Below are 14,939 nucleotides of genomic sequence, written 5' to 3'. Positions count from 1 at the left end.
GTAAAGTTGCTTTGAGATTAAAAAGATAGTGTTAGTTGCTATGGAAATGTGAGTCTTTGTTCTATCTGATTTCATGCAGTGACACTGTTTGAAGGAGAATGGAAAGGGAGAAGCCTTTTATGATGCAAGATGATGGATGGCAGGCATGCCTATGTGACTTGCCCTGTGAACCTTGGGGCCAGTACCTTTTCCCACTCTGTAAAATAGACCTTAGCCCTGAATTTACTCATGAGGGCTTCCCAGGAAAGCAAATGATGATTACGAGTGAATATATTGACATGTACAGACATCAAGGCCCAAAAAATCCTGCCTTCCTTTGCAACTGCCTAACGCCTAAGTCTGGGTCAGTTAGATTGAGGAGATGGGGTCTTCTTCTGGAGGAGGCTGAAGTAACAGTCAGAGAAGACGTGTTAGGCACAATCAGCTGCAACTGGTTCAAGATGACCTTGAGGGAAAAAATAAACAAAACAGGAATCTCAACCAAACAGAAACCTCATCCCAACAAGGATTTCTGTGCAGTGCTATGGATTGTCAAAGTGGGGAGAATGGACTAATTCCTTCCACACTTGTGTTTTCTTCTTGAGAATTTTGGAGGAAGAATATGTCCATCGTAATTTCCCTAAAAAACAAATAAAGATATTAGCACCAGTAATAGAGAGGTAGAAGGAGGGAAGAAAGTAGAAGAGAAAAGGAGGGCAGGAGAGAAGTGGGAAGAAGAAAGCTAATCATAGCATTTTAGAGATAGAAGGGAAATTAGTAATCAATTAGTCCAATATTTTATTGTTGAATAGTCACAAAGACTAGAGATGATGTTAGTAAGAAATTGAGAAAAGAAAGAAGTTGTTGCTGGAGATTAAAAGAGAATGGCAGAGAAGAGAGAGGAGGAAAGGTGGAAGACAGGAAGGTAGGAAAGAAAAAAAGGGGTAGAAGAAGGAAAAGAGGAATGAAGAAAGGAAGGGAGGGAGGGAGGAAGCAATGGAGGAAGGGAGAAAAGAAGGTAGAAAGGAAGGGAGGAAATTTTACTAGTTCAAAATTAAGACCCAGATTCTAGTTCTGTCTCTGTGCTAATTTGCTACTTGACAAAGGGCTTAATCTCATCTGCTAAATGATGATAATGATACCTGTCCAGTCTACTTCATAGAGTCATTAAGAGTCTCAAATGATATCATAAAAGTAGAAATCTTTTGAAAAGAAGGTGGCAACATTATTAAAATAATTCACTGTTCCATGGACAATAATGAATCAACACATTCATTAGTACCCAAACATACACCGCTTTCATTGCATCTTGACCCTTCTGGTTTGATTATTCTAACTTGACCCTTCTAGCTAAGGCCCAGTTATACCAGAAAACATAGCACCTCATTGGCAGGAAAGATCTAGCTTATAAAGTAGACCATCTCCTCATGGCCCCAGCATGCTAGGTTCAAAGTGCCTGGCCTGGTTCATTATTATACAAACTAGAGCTGATGGCTTGTTGTCATAGCATCCTGACAACCCTAATGGAGTGGGGCAGGAGTCAGTGGAACTGGATTCAAATCCTCACTGCCATCTATTATGTTTATGGACTTAAGACAATCAGTTAAACTTTGAATTTAGTAAAGCCTCTATTATTTAATTCATAAATTCTTCCTAGGAAAACTCTCCATAACCCTTCAAGTATTATATAAAATATAAGTTAACATTATTGCTTTTGCTATAGCCACATTTTTCCTATCCTGTGCTCATGGTCACATATATTGGGGTATCTGTGTGCTTAAGAGATGGCGAGGAGCAGAAGAAAGGGTGGAAAAGGGAAGGGGGAATAGGAAGCATGTCTAGCTTGTACAAGCTGTCTCCAAGGCTAATCAAATCCGCTCCGCCAACAGCTGACATTGTTTCTCTGGGTGAAAACACACTGTCAGTTGTGAAGGCTGAGTGCTATTCCCCGCCCTGTCGAGCCCTTGTCAGTCACAGAGTTTAAACCCTTACAATACTCAGCATGGTCACGGCTTGTCGGCAGTTCTCCTGAACAACGTCTCCAAAGTGGGTGACAGCAGCCAGGAGCAGACATCAGTGAGTGGCTCTCCAATCATGGAACTTATCCTTGGCAAGAAAGGGGACTAGTGTTGCCATACAGAGCACTACAGACCTATACCAGCAAGGGATCTAGGGACAATCATCCACCCAGGGGTAGCCTCCTTCCTAGATGCAAGTTACTAAATCAGAATCATGGAACCTCAGAGGCGTAAGGGGCCTTAGGAATCAATAAATAAATTACAACCATTCGGTAAGCACTTAGTATATTCAAAGCTCAGTGTTAGCCACTGGGGATATAAATGCGCAGAATGAAAGTGTCTACCTATCAATCTCTCTCTCTCTCTCTTTCTTTCTCTCTCTCTCTCTCTCTCTCTCTCTCTCTCTCTCTGTCTCCCCCTATCTCTCTCTCTGTCTCTCTCTTTTTCTTTCTCCCTTCTCTCTGTCTCTGTCTCTCTCCTCTCTCTGTCTCTCTGCCTCTGTTTCTCCTCTGTCTCTCTCTGTCTCTCTGTCTCTGTTGCTCCTCTCTCTGTCTCTCTCTCTGTCTTTCTCTCTCTGTCTCTCTGTCTCTGTCTCTCTCTCCTGTCTCTGTCTCTCTCTGTCTTTCTGTCTCTGTCTTTCTCTGTCTGTCTCTGTCTCTGTCTCTCTCATATAAGAGTCCTGTCTTTATGAGCATGTGCAGAGTGCTTGACTGGATGCAATCCTCATCATGGAGTTTAGCACATATACAGGTAGGTGCTCTATGATTGTTTCCTCTTCATTTTGCTTAGAGAGAAGAAAGGACCTCTTGATTACTTGCTGAGCTGGAACTTTGCAGACATTAACAAGGGCACCTACTGGCCAAAGCTAGCCCTGTTTCTTGCCTGTCTGCATTTGAGGTGGAAGGCAACAACTGTTGTAAATCTCCAGGAGAATGCCAGCAGCCTACTCTCCCTACTCAGATTAACATCAAACCATGAACACATGACCCCACTGTTACTTCCATCACTGCTTTATCTTTCCTTTCCTGTATTAGGTGAATGAGTATTAGAGATGGAACAGACAAGGTTGCTACCTCATAAGCTTCTTTAAAAAGGTCTGGAGAATGCCAGGGGCCCAGGAACTGGACTCCAAGACAAAGACTGTCAGTAGCCAAGCCCAGTGAAAAGGAACCTGCTATGCTTCATTTTAGAGGGAACTTGCATGGCAGGGGTGTGAATGCTTTGCAGCAGTCACCTTAGGTTTGAGCCCACCCTCCCCAGACACGAAGGTTGTAGAGTCAAGAGACCCCGCCTGTTTTTGTGCAGGCTGAGCTAAGAATTGTTTTCACATTTCAAAATACAATAAAACTTTATTTTAAAATGTAAAAAAAAAAGCATTCTTAGCTCCCTGCATATATAAAACCAGGAAGGACTAGATTTGTCCTTTGACCTATAGGTTTTCTGATTTCTAATCTAGACCAATAATTAAGAAAACTGAAGCCCTGAGGAGGGATAGGGCTTGTCTGAAGTCACATTGATAGTTTTAGAGCTGGGATTATTATCTGAGTTTCCTGATTTCTGGTCCAATGTAATCTAGTTCTCTTTCTAATATATCATGCTGCCTCTCAATCCGATCTATAATCTGTTATACTCTTTTCCAGTCTGTGATCACAGGATCATAAATCTAGAGCTGGAAGTAATCTCAGAGATCATTTAGTACAATTCTCTCATTTTGTAAATGATCAAATCGGGGCTTAGAGGGATTAAATAGCTCATCTAAGACCATACAGGTAATAATCAAAAATGTCAAGTAAAATCCAGCAAATCTAGTACTCAACCTGCTGCAATTCAATTTGATTAAACCAATGTCTGTTAAACATTGACTGTGAATGGAGTGGGGATTTAATGGCTGAAAGATTTATCTCCTGTGGGCTAATTTATAGGTACTGATGCTCTTTATTTTTGGCTAGGTTGGCCCTTGGACAAAAGGTAGTCTGTCCCAGGAAGTATATTCAGAACTCTTTTGAATTTATTACAACCTGCCAGAAATTGTCATCATTGACATATAACCCAGGGCCACCTTCACCTAGTGAGATCAGTGCTGAAATGAAGGCAAAGGGCATCAGAAAACTCCTTAGTGGGTAACGGTTGACCTTCATGGTTTCATAACAATGGTGACTTGTATGAAAGAAATGTGATATAAAGTGATATAAAATATATCAACAAGGAAATGCATGATCAGAAAATAGAGGAGGCTGCACGAGTAGGGGTGGATTATAACAGATCACCATTCTGAAAGTTTTTTTTAATTTTTATTCTTTTTAATAAAAAAAGAAAACTGATTTATGTTATAATCCAGATGTGTTTAGATTAAGAACTGTATTGTGAGAAAGAAAAAAAAATGGAAGGGTGAGGAAGTTGTTAGGTCATTCTGTCTGACCATAAGTTGTAATACTTTTTGTAATTTAAGAAGTCATAAACTTCCAATTTTCATCTCTATTTAAAAGGAAGTTTCAGCTGAAATTATTTGGTTGTCACTTATGAGAATTTCAGATTCTTAACTAAGCTATTTGGAGTTATTGGGTTTTTTTCTATTTATTTATTTTTAGTTTTCAACATTCACTTCCGCAAAATTTTGAGTTTCAAATTTTCTCCCCATCTTGTCCTTCCCCCACCCCAAGATGGCATGCATTCTGAATATCCCTTCCCCTAATGTGTCCTCCCTTCTATCTCACCCCCACCTTCTCTTATCCCTTTCCCCTTCTTTTTTTCCTGTAGGGAAGGATAGATTTCTATACCCCATTGTTTGCACCTTGTTTCCAAGTTGCATGTGAAAACAATTTTTAACATTTGTTTTTAAAACTTTGGGTTCCAAATTTTCTCTCTTCCTCCCTCTCCACCTATCCTCATTGAGAAAGCAAGCAACTTGATACAAGTTATACGTGTGTAGTCATGCAAAATGCTTCCAAAGTAGTCATGTTGTGAAAAACTAAGTATATTTCCCTTCATCCTATCCCGCCCCCTATTCATTCTATTTGTCCCTCCTTAGAAGCGTCTTCTTCTGATTATCTTCTCCCCCAATCTGCCCTCCCCTCTATCATCCCCCTGCTCTTTTATCCCCTTCTCCCCTATTTTTCTGTAGGGTAAGATAGGTTTCCAAACCCAATTGAGTGTGCATGTTATTCCCTCCTTAAGACAAATCTGACGAGAATAAGACTCACTCATTCCCTCTCACATTCCCCCACTTCCCCTCCACTGTAAAAGCCTTTTCTTGCCTGTTTTATGTGAGATAATTTACTCCATTCTACCTCTCCCTTTCTCTTTTTTCCCAGTATAATCCTCTCTCACCCTTTAATTTTATTTTCCAGGTATCAGCCCTTCATCTTCAACTCACCCTAGGCCATCTATCTATCTATCTATCTATCTATCTATCTATCTATCTATCTATCTATCTATCTATTTATCTATCTGTCTATCTACACATACATATAAATTTTTCCCTCCGACTACCCTAATACTGACAAAGGTCTCATGAGTTACAAAGATCATCTTTCCATTTAGGAATGTAAACACTTCAACCTTAATAGGTCCCTTATGATTTCTCTTTCCTGTTTACCTGTTCATGCTTCTCTTGAGTCTTGTATTTGAAAATCAAATTTTCTATTCAGCTCTGGTCTTTTCATCAAGAATGCTTGAAAGTCCTCTATTTCACTGAATTTCCATTTTTCTCCTGAAGGATTATACTCCATTTTTCTGAGTAGGTGATTCTTGGTTTTAATTCTAGCTCTTTTGACCTTTGAAATATCATATTCCAAGCCCTCTGATCCCTTAATGTAAAAACTGCTAAATCTTGTGTTATCCTGATTGTGTTTCCACAATACTTGAATTGTTTCTTTCTGGCTATTTGCAATATTTTCTCCTGGACCTAAGAACTCTGGAATTTGGCTACAATATTCATAGGAATTTTCCTTTCGGAATATCTTTCAGGAGGCGATCGAGGGATTCTTTCAATTTCTATTTTGCCCTCTGGTTCTAGAATATTAAGGAAATTTTCCTTGATAATGTCTTGAAAGATGATGTCTAGGCACTTTTTTTTATCATGGCTTTCAGATAGTCCAATAATTTTTTAAATTCTCTCTCCTGGATCTATTTTCCAGGTCAGTTGTTTTTCAATGAGATATTTCACATTGACTTTTATTTTTTCATTCTTTTGGATTTGTTTTACAATGTTATCTTCCATTTGCTCCATTTTAATTTCTAAGGAAGTATTTTCTTTAGTGATCTTTTGGACTTCCTTTACCATCTGGCCAATTCTGCTTTTTAAGGCATTCTTCTCCTCATTAGCTTTTTGGGCCTCTTTTGCCATTTGGGTTAGGCTACTTTTTAGGGTGTTATTTTCTTCAATATTTTTTATGTCTACTTTAGCAAGTTGTTGACTTGTTTTTCATGATTTTCTTGCATCACTCTCAGTTTTTCCTCTACTTCTCTTACTTCTCAAAATCCTTTTTGAGCTCTTCCATGGCCTCAGACCAATTCATATTTTTCTTAGAGGCTTTGGATGTAGGAGCTTTGGCTTTGTTGTCTTCTTCTGATTGTATGTTTTGATCTTCTTTGTCACCAAAGTAAGATAATACAGTCTGACTCTTTTTGTGCTGCTTGCTCATGATCCCAGCCAATTACTTGAGTTATAAACTCCTTGTCAAGGTAGGGGTCTGTTTCCAGCATGGAGAATGTACTGTCCCAAGCTTCAGGGCTTTTGTGCAGCTGTTTTCAGAGATAATTCTAGAGACCTGTAAACTTCCAAGTTACTATGAACAAGGGTGAGGTGCTTACTCCTTTGCTGGCCTGTGCTCTGGTCTATGAGTGACCGACCACAAGCACTCTTTTCTGTCTTGAGGATTTCGTCTTCACTGCCACTACAAGCTCTACCACGCCAGTGCTCCTCCTTGCACCAGGACCACCACCCAGAACTGTGACCCAGATCCAAGCATGGACAAAGCAAGAGAGTCCTGCACCAGCAGAGAGATCCCCATAATCCCCCTCTGACCACTTGTGGGACATGTTATCATTGGGAATTCATTTCATAATATGAAATGGTGGCTGAGGTCGTTTCTATCACAAATTCTATGATTTCTTTTTGCCGGTAGCTCCTAGAGCAGAGAATTCCAGGTCATCCAAATAAGTTCAATCCTTCAAGTTACAGATATGGAAACTAAGCCCAATGAAGTTTCAGTGGTTTGCCCAGGGTCACACAGGTAGGAAATGGTGAAATCAGGATCTGAATGCAGGTTCTCTGACTCCAAATTCACTGTATACACTGTCAAGAGTCAAGGCAGCACTGAAGACAGAGATTACAATTGTGTCCTTTGTCTGTCCTCAAGCCCCACAATAATTGAGCAAAAAACACAAGGTCTGTTATGTACAGTATGGTAAAAAGAAGATATAACTAACTGGGAGTCAGAAAAATTTAATTCTAGCTCTAAATGGTCTACTGATCAGCTCTGGGATCTTTAAGAAGTCATTTTATCTTTCTGTGCTTGCATTTTTTTCTTTATAAATAGATTGGGAGAGAGAGGTTGAGGGAAGAGAAGAATAGGATTGTCTCTAAGATGTTCCTTTTTTTTTTTAAGAACCTCGTATCAGACAATCTCCATATGTAAGAATCAGGGCAATGTCACCAAGGGGCCTTGTTGATTTCTCTATGAACAGCAAAGAAAGTAGAAGAAATAACTTTGTGACAACTTTGTTAATCGTTGTTTCATTAATCACAGTTTGTGCTTCAAAACTGGAGACAAACTGTCCAATTAACATTAAGACTCCATAGGCCAGGTGTCACAGAGAGGCCTTTCAGATGAGGCCATTTGACACAATTGTTAATGAGGCTCACATTTAGAAAAGTGGCTCACAAACAAAACAATCTGTCCACAACAGTTTGGGAAGATATAAACTTCATCTCACCTCCCTTGTTATCCAGCCCCTAAGAAAGTTTCTTGATTTCAATTCAGTTCAGATCATATCCATTCAGTTCAATTCAGTTCAAATCAGTTTGAATCAATACAACTCAGTTCAATGCAAGTGAATTAAAATCAAATCTAAATTCGTCAACCTTTACTACCATTGCAGTCAAATTGGCTTGTTCGTTATTCTAAATTCATGACATTCTACCTCCAATCTCTATACCTATTCCTCATACTTGAGAATACTCCCTCTTACCCAGAATCCCTAGTAGTTCTTCTCAAGGTACTCCTCCTACATGAGGCCTTTCTTTATCCCAGCAAGTGCTAGTGTTTCCCCTCAAATTTACCTTGCATTTCCTTTGTTATTAAAATATGGGGTGACAGAGAGAAAATTGGCCTTAGAATGACAAAGAGCTGGAGTCAAGTCCTGCCTTTAACAGTTAATGAATTTATGAGCCTGGACAAATGACATTATCTTTAAGGGATCTAAGTAGCTGTCTAGAACTACAAGTTGCAGAGAATATACCAAACTGTACCGGTAGAGGAAATTTCTTCATGTAGGATTTCCCTATACTATTAGAATTACAGGGGCAGCTAGGTGGCACAGTGGATAGAGCACCAGCCCTGAAGTCAGAAGGACCTGAGTTCAAATCTGGCCTCAGACCTAACACTTGACACTTACTAGCTGTGTGACCTTGGGCAAGTCACTTAACCCCAATTGCCTTAAAAAAAAGCCAAAAAAAAAAAAGAATCACAGACCCACTTCTTACACCTCTACACTTTGTGGGTATATGTGTGTATGTATTTTATACACATACACACATATTATACAATGGGACCATTATCCATTTCCCAAACCTACCCCTTACCAACATTGTCCAGCCTGTTTCTTATTCCTTAGAATAGACTCTCCTGTATTAATATGATTTAGTGAGGTTCGGATTCGCTCCTATAAATGACATTCTCCAATGCACCAGAAAATAATAGGAAATAGATAATTTATTTAGAAGAAGCAAAGCACAGATAGTTTGAATTTGCATAGAAAGCATAAATAATAAGAACAATCAATAATATAGCACCGATCAAGAGAGTCGGTAATGGAAGAGAATACATCACCAATTCAAGGGAACCTCCAAAATCAATCAACGGCTGGGAGCCCCGTTGCAGCCTGTACAAACTTGAATTGTGTAAAGATTTTCCCGGGCGAAGCGTCCTTCCCGCGTGTGAGGCTCAGCGGGCTTACAGGACGCAGTGTTTTTATATTGTTCTAAACAAAGAAGGCTTGGGGCCAAGAACCCCTTTTTGATGCTTGCGCTATTCATGGTTTGTCCAATACACATCTGACCTTAGCCACGCTCCCATCCGCCTGAGGCTTGGTATTTTGTTTTTTAATAACATCACGTCTCACAAGGAGAGGAGCCAACCCTCCATGTCAACGTGACCTAGGAATGGCTAGTTCCTGGAATGCTAGGCCAAGAACACTCAGGAGATATGGAACGGTCATGACCGAGATTTGAACTGAACCTATTTATTTGAGTGATCTTATTAATTTAAAGGGGAATTTCCAATTTCCATTTCACTTGGCCTTAAGATCATGAGAATAATAGGTGAGGGGCAAAGGTGTGACATGAGTGTATATAGTGCGTATTTTGGTATACATATAACAATTGCATATACAAAGACATAAAAAGAACAAAGCAAGTAGTAGTATGGGGGTAGCTAAGGAATTAAAATACATAGTAGCAGTAGGAGATTTAAAAAGAAAATCATACCAATGATGATTAGTATCTGAGATCACTAAATGAGAAGCTTCGACTAGTCTTCCTGCGGCTATAAGAGTCTGTATTCGATGTTCATTTAACGCGCGTTGGTTGGACTCTAATAACTTTTTGATTTCAGTCGACTGATTCAAGATGTTCATAAGGGGATATAGAGATAGAGACACATGAGGTAGAGGCAAAGATTGGGGTACCCAAGCAAAATTTTTAACTAGGTTAGTGTCTGGTGGAAAGTAAAAATCATTTCCTTGCCAGCGTAGGAAAGATACATTGGATAAGCAACCAGAAAATGGACAGTAGTAACATCTACAGATAGAAGGTCAGAGTGATTATTAGAGGCTATACAAACATATTGAGTAGATACTTCATATATCATAGAAAAGTTACTCACTGGGTATAAAGTTAGATCACACAAATTGGATGAATGTGAGAGAAGGCAGGGTTCCATCTGCCGAGTCATCATCCCACAAACAATCCCTCCATTAGTTACAACACAATCAGACAGAGTATGAGTTACATTATACCAATCTATATAGTTTCCATAGATATAAGGTAAAGCAAAGTATTTATGTAAGACAAAAGGTATTACATGAAATTGACACATAACAGTCCAAGTTAACTTGGTAGAGTATAATAGTTCCAGCGCACCAAAGTGGAGTGCATCTAGCATTCTCAGGTTTTTGCTTTTTCCATACATCTGACAAGTCAAGTATATCGTTCCATATGTGAGAGTTACCTTCCTGTAGTAATCTTTGGGCATTTTCCTTCTGTATGAGGGTATATAAGTTTTGCAAGGAACATTTAGTCCAATTAAATAAAACACCAATGTTTTTCATAAGGTGTAAATTAACGAGGATGCTATTATTAAAGACTTGTAAAAATTGGCCTTGATATTGTAATGTATTTTGGTGTGGCAGGATCGTTGTGGGTAACCATTGGGCATTCACAGTCAAAGCTTGAGAAACATCTTGTCCAGCACTGCGCAGTCTGCTAGCCAAGGTCTCAAGGTCTATAGAATTAACTATACCCAAACCAGTTCCTGCACCACCAAGTAATGTATCATACCAAGCTCTTTTTTTCCTGACACAACTTTCTAAAGAGGGAAAAGTTACATTATAATGAAACACTATTTTGTGTTGCAAGATAGAGGTGTTAGTACATGAGCGGGGACACGAATTATTCCAGGAGGTTTCGGAGTCACAGGTACAACCCATACTAATTGGTTTAGATATTCTTCATACAGCCCATTGGAGGTGTTACGACAATAAAAATATTTTCTGTCGTCCGCTTGTGATAGTGAGACAGTGTAGGTGGAGTTTACTTGTGTCCAATTATATGTTACAGATCTTAACCTTTTAGGAAAATATGGACTAGGTGGCCAACTTGTAAGGGTACAGGATATATTGGTACCGTTTGCTGCAGTAACAGTTAGATTAAAACTAGTTAAATTGATTCTCATTAGGGGAAATAAGGGGCGTCCCAAACTTCTACGTTGAATGGGTATGACCAATTCATGATGTGGGTGTTGTTTTCACCAGCGTAGATGGAATCAGTACGCGGTCCTTGCTGAGGATTCCCCACTGGAATACCTGGAGTTCATGCCATAGTTAGCGTATAGCAGGCAAACACTGTAAAACACTTAATATCGTAAAAACATTTGGGTTAGTGGGACATGATACCATTTATCATCACCAGGGTATACTACTATGGCAGTATTAGTGTTTCCTTGTGCTATGAGCTCAGCTGGCCTTGGTCTATCAGATTGATGCTTCTTTATCCAAACTTTAGTACCATTATCACTCTGTATTTGTAGGGGGGTCCCATAATAAAGAGAAATAATATCTAGGGTTTTACAAGTGTTTTTCTGGGTAGCCCGTTTATAGGGGCAGGCAACTAATACCCCAGAGTAGGTGTCCACACAAGTGCAGGCATATTGACACCCCTGACTAACAGGTAATGGTCCAATATAGTCTATTTGCCAAATTTGAGCAGGTAAAGACCCTCTAGCCAATTCTCCAGTGATTTTCTTCGGCACAGGCCGATGAGCAAATAATTGACATTGTATGCAGTTTTGTACTATTTGCTTAAATAGATCCAGAGGTATGTTAATCCCTCTGTCTAATGCCCACCTGTAAGATGCAAGAGCGCCAAGATGTCCTGCGGTGATATGGACCCATTTTCCTAATTGTGTTTCATTTTCCTCTCTGGGGGTGACCTTTAAAGCTTTTCCTTGAAGTTTGGATAATTCATCAGCACGGGCATTATACTCACGTTCCACAGAATCTTGATTCACATGGGCATCTACATGAAATACAGATACATTAGTACATTGACACCATTCCCATATTTGTTCCCATAATTCTTTTCCCCACACATCTTTGTCTCTAATTTTCCATTCGTGTTTCTTCCAAATTGGCATCCAAACTGCTAGGCCATAGGCTACGGCCCAGGAATCAGTATATATATGACATTGGCCACCTTGTTCCTTTTGAATTACTTGATAGACAGCCACTAATTCGGCCCATTGGCTACTCTGGCCTTCACCAGAGCTTTCCAAAATAGTATTGCATGAAGGATTATAGGCTACAGCTTTCCAACATCGCTTAGATCCTATATATTTAGCCAAGCCATCAGTAAACCAAGCATGCTTCTTCTGCTCGGGGGTTAGAGAATCATATCCATTATTCCAAGAAACAGGTGATTGATCATAAGACTTTGGTGGTATATCAATATCATTTGAATGTTTTGGTAATTCTAATACCTTTTCATGCAAGGTGGAAATACCCGATCTGCCTGTCTTGACTCTATTTTGCAAATACCATTTCCATTTAATAATTGATGATTCTTGGGCATGTCCTATTTTATGTGAGGCGGGGGTCCCCATAATCCAACTCATAATGGGTATGGCTGGCCTCAATACAACTTCATGGTTTAAAGTTAAATGTTCTGTCTCTACCAGGGCCCAATATGCAGCCAATAATTGTTGTTCAAAAGGAGTATAATTTTGGCCAGCAGGTGGCAGTTTCCGCGACCAAAATCCTAAAGGAACATTCCTGCCCTGTTGTTTTTGCCATAAACTCCAATCAGCATATCCATGCAAAACTGTAACTTGCAATTCCATCGGCCCTGGCTGTACAGGCCAAAGATCCAGGGCAGTTTGAATAGCTATTTTGGCTTCCTCAAAGGCTTTCGATTCTGTTTCCCCCCATTCAAATGCATACTTTTTCCGGGTAACTTTATACAATGGCTTCAAAATCTGACCTAAATGAGGAATGTGATTCCTCCAGAAACCAAACAACCCAACGAACTTTTGAGCTTCTCTTTTGTCCCTAGGAGGTGAAAAATCTAATATTTTTTGCTTGGCCTTGGGGAGGATTTCTCTATGACCCTTATTCCAAATTATTCCTAAAAACTTCACACTTTGAGCTGGACCTTGAATTTTATCAGGATTAATCTCCCATCCCTTCTCCTTCATATGTTCTATTAGTTGAGTTAATCTTTTCTCTACCACCTCTTTATTCTCTGCCTGTATTAAAATATAGAGGTCAAACTCAAAAATTTTAGACAATCCTTGGGGTCTAGCCACACTCCTCCAGCTCCCCCATCACTTAATCTTACAAGCCAGGAGATTGCAGGCTCTCCTGATCGCTGTGAAAACCTACTAAGCAAATCAGTAATTTCTCTTTGGGAGTAATCTTCCGTGATTTCAGTCACCCGGGGTGGGTTAGCTCCCTCCTTTTCGGCTTTTCTCCTATCTATCGGCCGAGCTTCCCCGTCTACAACATCCGGAACATCTTCCTCTATTACTTCCCCCCACCTATCATCATCTTCATCCCAAATATCACCTTCCCAAGTATCAGGGTCCCAATTCATATTTGCTACAGCTATTACAGCATGCACTTTCCTTTTACTCACCCTTCAAATTTTCTACACACACTCCTCTCTCCTACATGCTTAAACTTCCTTGCCTTTCTTTCTAATGATTTAAAATCCCCTTAAAACCTGTACATATCTCATTCCTTTCTAATTCTGACCTAACACTTCAACAATCCTTCCCAACTTGCCCTCTACCAACCATATAACCTAAGTAATAAAGTATTCTTCTCTCTTTCCCTCTCCCATCCACGCACTGCTTTGAAGCTGCTGTTACCTGGGGAGGGAGAGGGGGAGAATGAAGGCAACTTTTCAGAGTCCTGCTGCAGCCTTTGGCTGTCTGGCTGCAAACAACCCAAAAGGGAGGGAAATGATGTACTGGTCGTATCCCCCCATTATCCCTGCTGGCAACCGGCCCATCCGTCGCACCCCAAACGAGAACCCCCAACACCCCCAATCCTCACTAGGTCCTGTACACTGTGACCAGGTTTTTGCGAGCGAGGAAAACGGAGGGTCCTCCCAACCGGGGACCTCTACCGGAGCCCGGGGCTCAACATTTCTCTTAAAGAAAGGCATTTATACAGCGAATCCTGTTCGTGACGCCAATTTTGTATTAATAGGATTTAGTGAGGTTCGGATTCGCTCCTATAAATGACACTCTCCAATGCACCAGAAAATAATAGGAAATAGATAATTTATTTAGAAGAAGCAAAGCACAGATAGTTTGAATTTGCATAGAAAGCATAAATAATAAGAACAATCAATAATATAGCACCGATCAAGAGAGTCGGTAATGGAAGAGAATACATCACCAATTCAAGGGAACCTCCAAAATCAATCAACGGCTGGGAGCCCCGTTGCAGCCTGTACAAACTTGAATTGTGTAAAGATTTTCCCGGGCGAAGCGTCCTTCCCGCGTGTGAGGCTCAGCGGGCTTACAGGGACGCGGTGTTTTTTATTGTTCTAAACAAAGAAGGCTTGGGGCCAAGAACCCCTTTTTGATGCTTGCGCTATTCATGGTTTGTCCAATACACATCTGACCTTAGCCACGCTCCCATCCGCCTGAGGCTTGGTATTTTGTTTTTTAATAACATCACGTCTCACAAGGAGAGGAGCCAACCCTCCATGTCAACGTGACCTAGGAATGGCTAGTTCCTGGAATGCTAGGCCAAGAACACTCAGGAGATATGGAACGGTCATGACCGAGATTTGAACTGAACCTATTTATTTGAGTGATCTTATTAATTTAAAGGGGAATTTCCAATTTCCATTTCATCTCCTTATTTCTGCACATTGAAATACTATCCACCCTTCAAGATTAAATTCTCATGCTAGATCCTTCATGGAAACTTCCC

At 40.1% G+C, this 14,939-nt stretch overlaps 1 long non-coding RNA gene across 1 annotated transcript; it reads right to left on the bottom strand.

Moving 5' to 3' along the window:
- Positions 1-9,560: 9,560 nt before the first annotated feature.
- On the bottom strand, positions 9,561-14,523 carry LOC144455921 (uncharacterized). The gene is made up of 3 exons (XR_013484777.1): positions 14,397-14,523; positions 11,841-12,012; positions 9,561-11,349 (listed from the first exon to the last, which is right to left on the bottom strand). It is a non-coding gene; the product is annotated as an uncharacterized LOC144455921 (long non-coding RNA).
- Positions 14,524-14,939: the final 416 nt, after the last annotated feature.

Source organism: Phascolarctos cinereus, unplaced genomic scaffold (assembly GCF_003287225.1).
Source record: "Phascolarctos cinereus isolate Bilbo 61053 unplaced genomic scaffold, phaCin_HiC Scaffold_2;HRSCAF=192, whole genome shotgun sequence".
In the NCBI taxonomy this organism is placed as follows: Eukaryota; Metazoa; Chordata; class Mammalia; order Diprotodontia; family Phascolarctidae; genus Phascolarctos; species Phascolarctos cinereus.
Note: the sequence above shows the minus strand (reverse complement) of the source record. Positions and strands in the feature narration are given on the sequence as shown.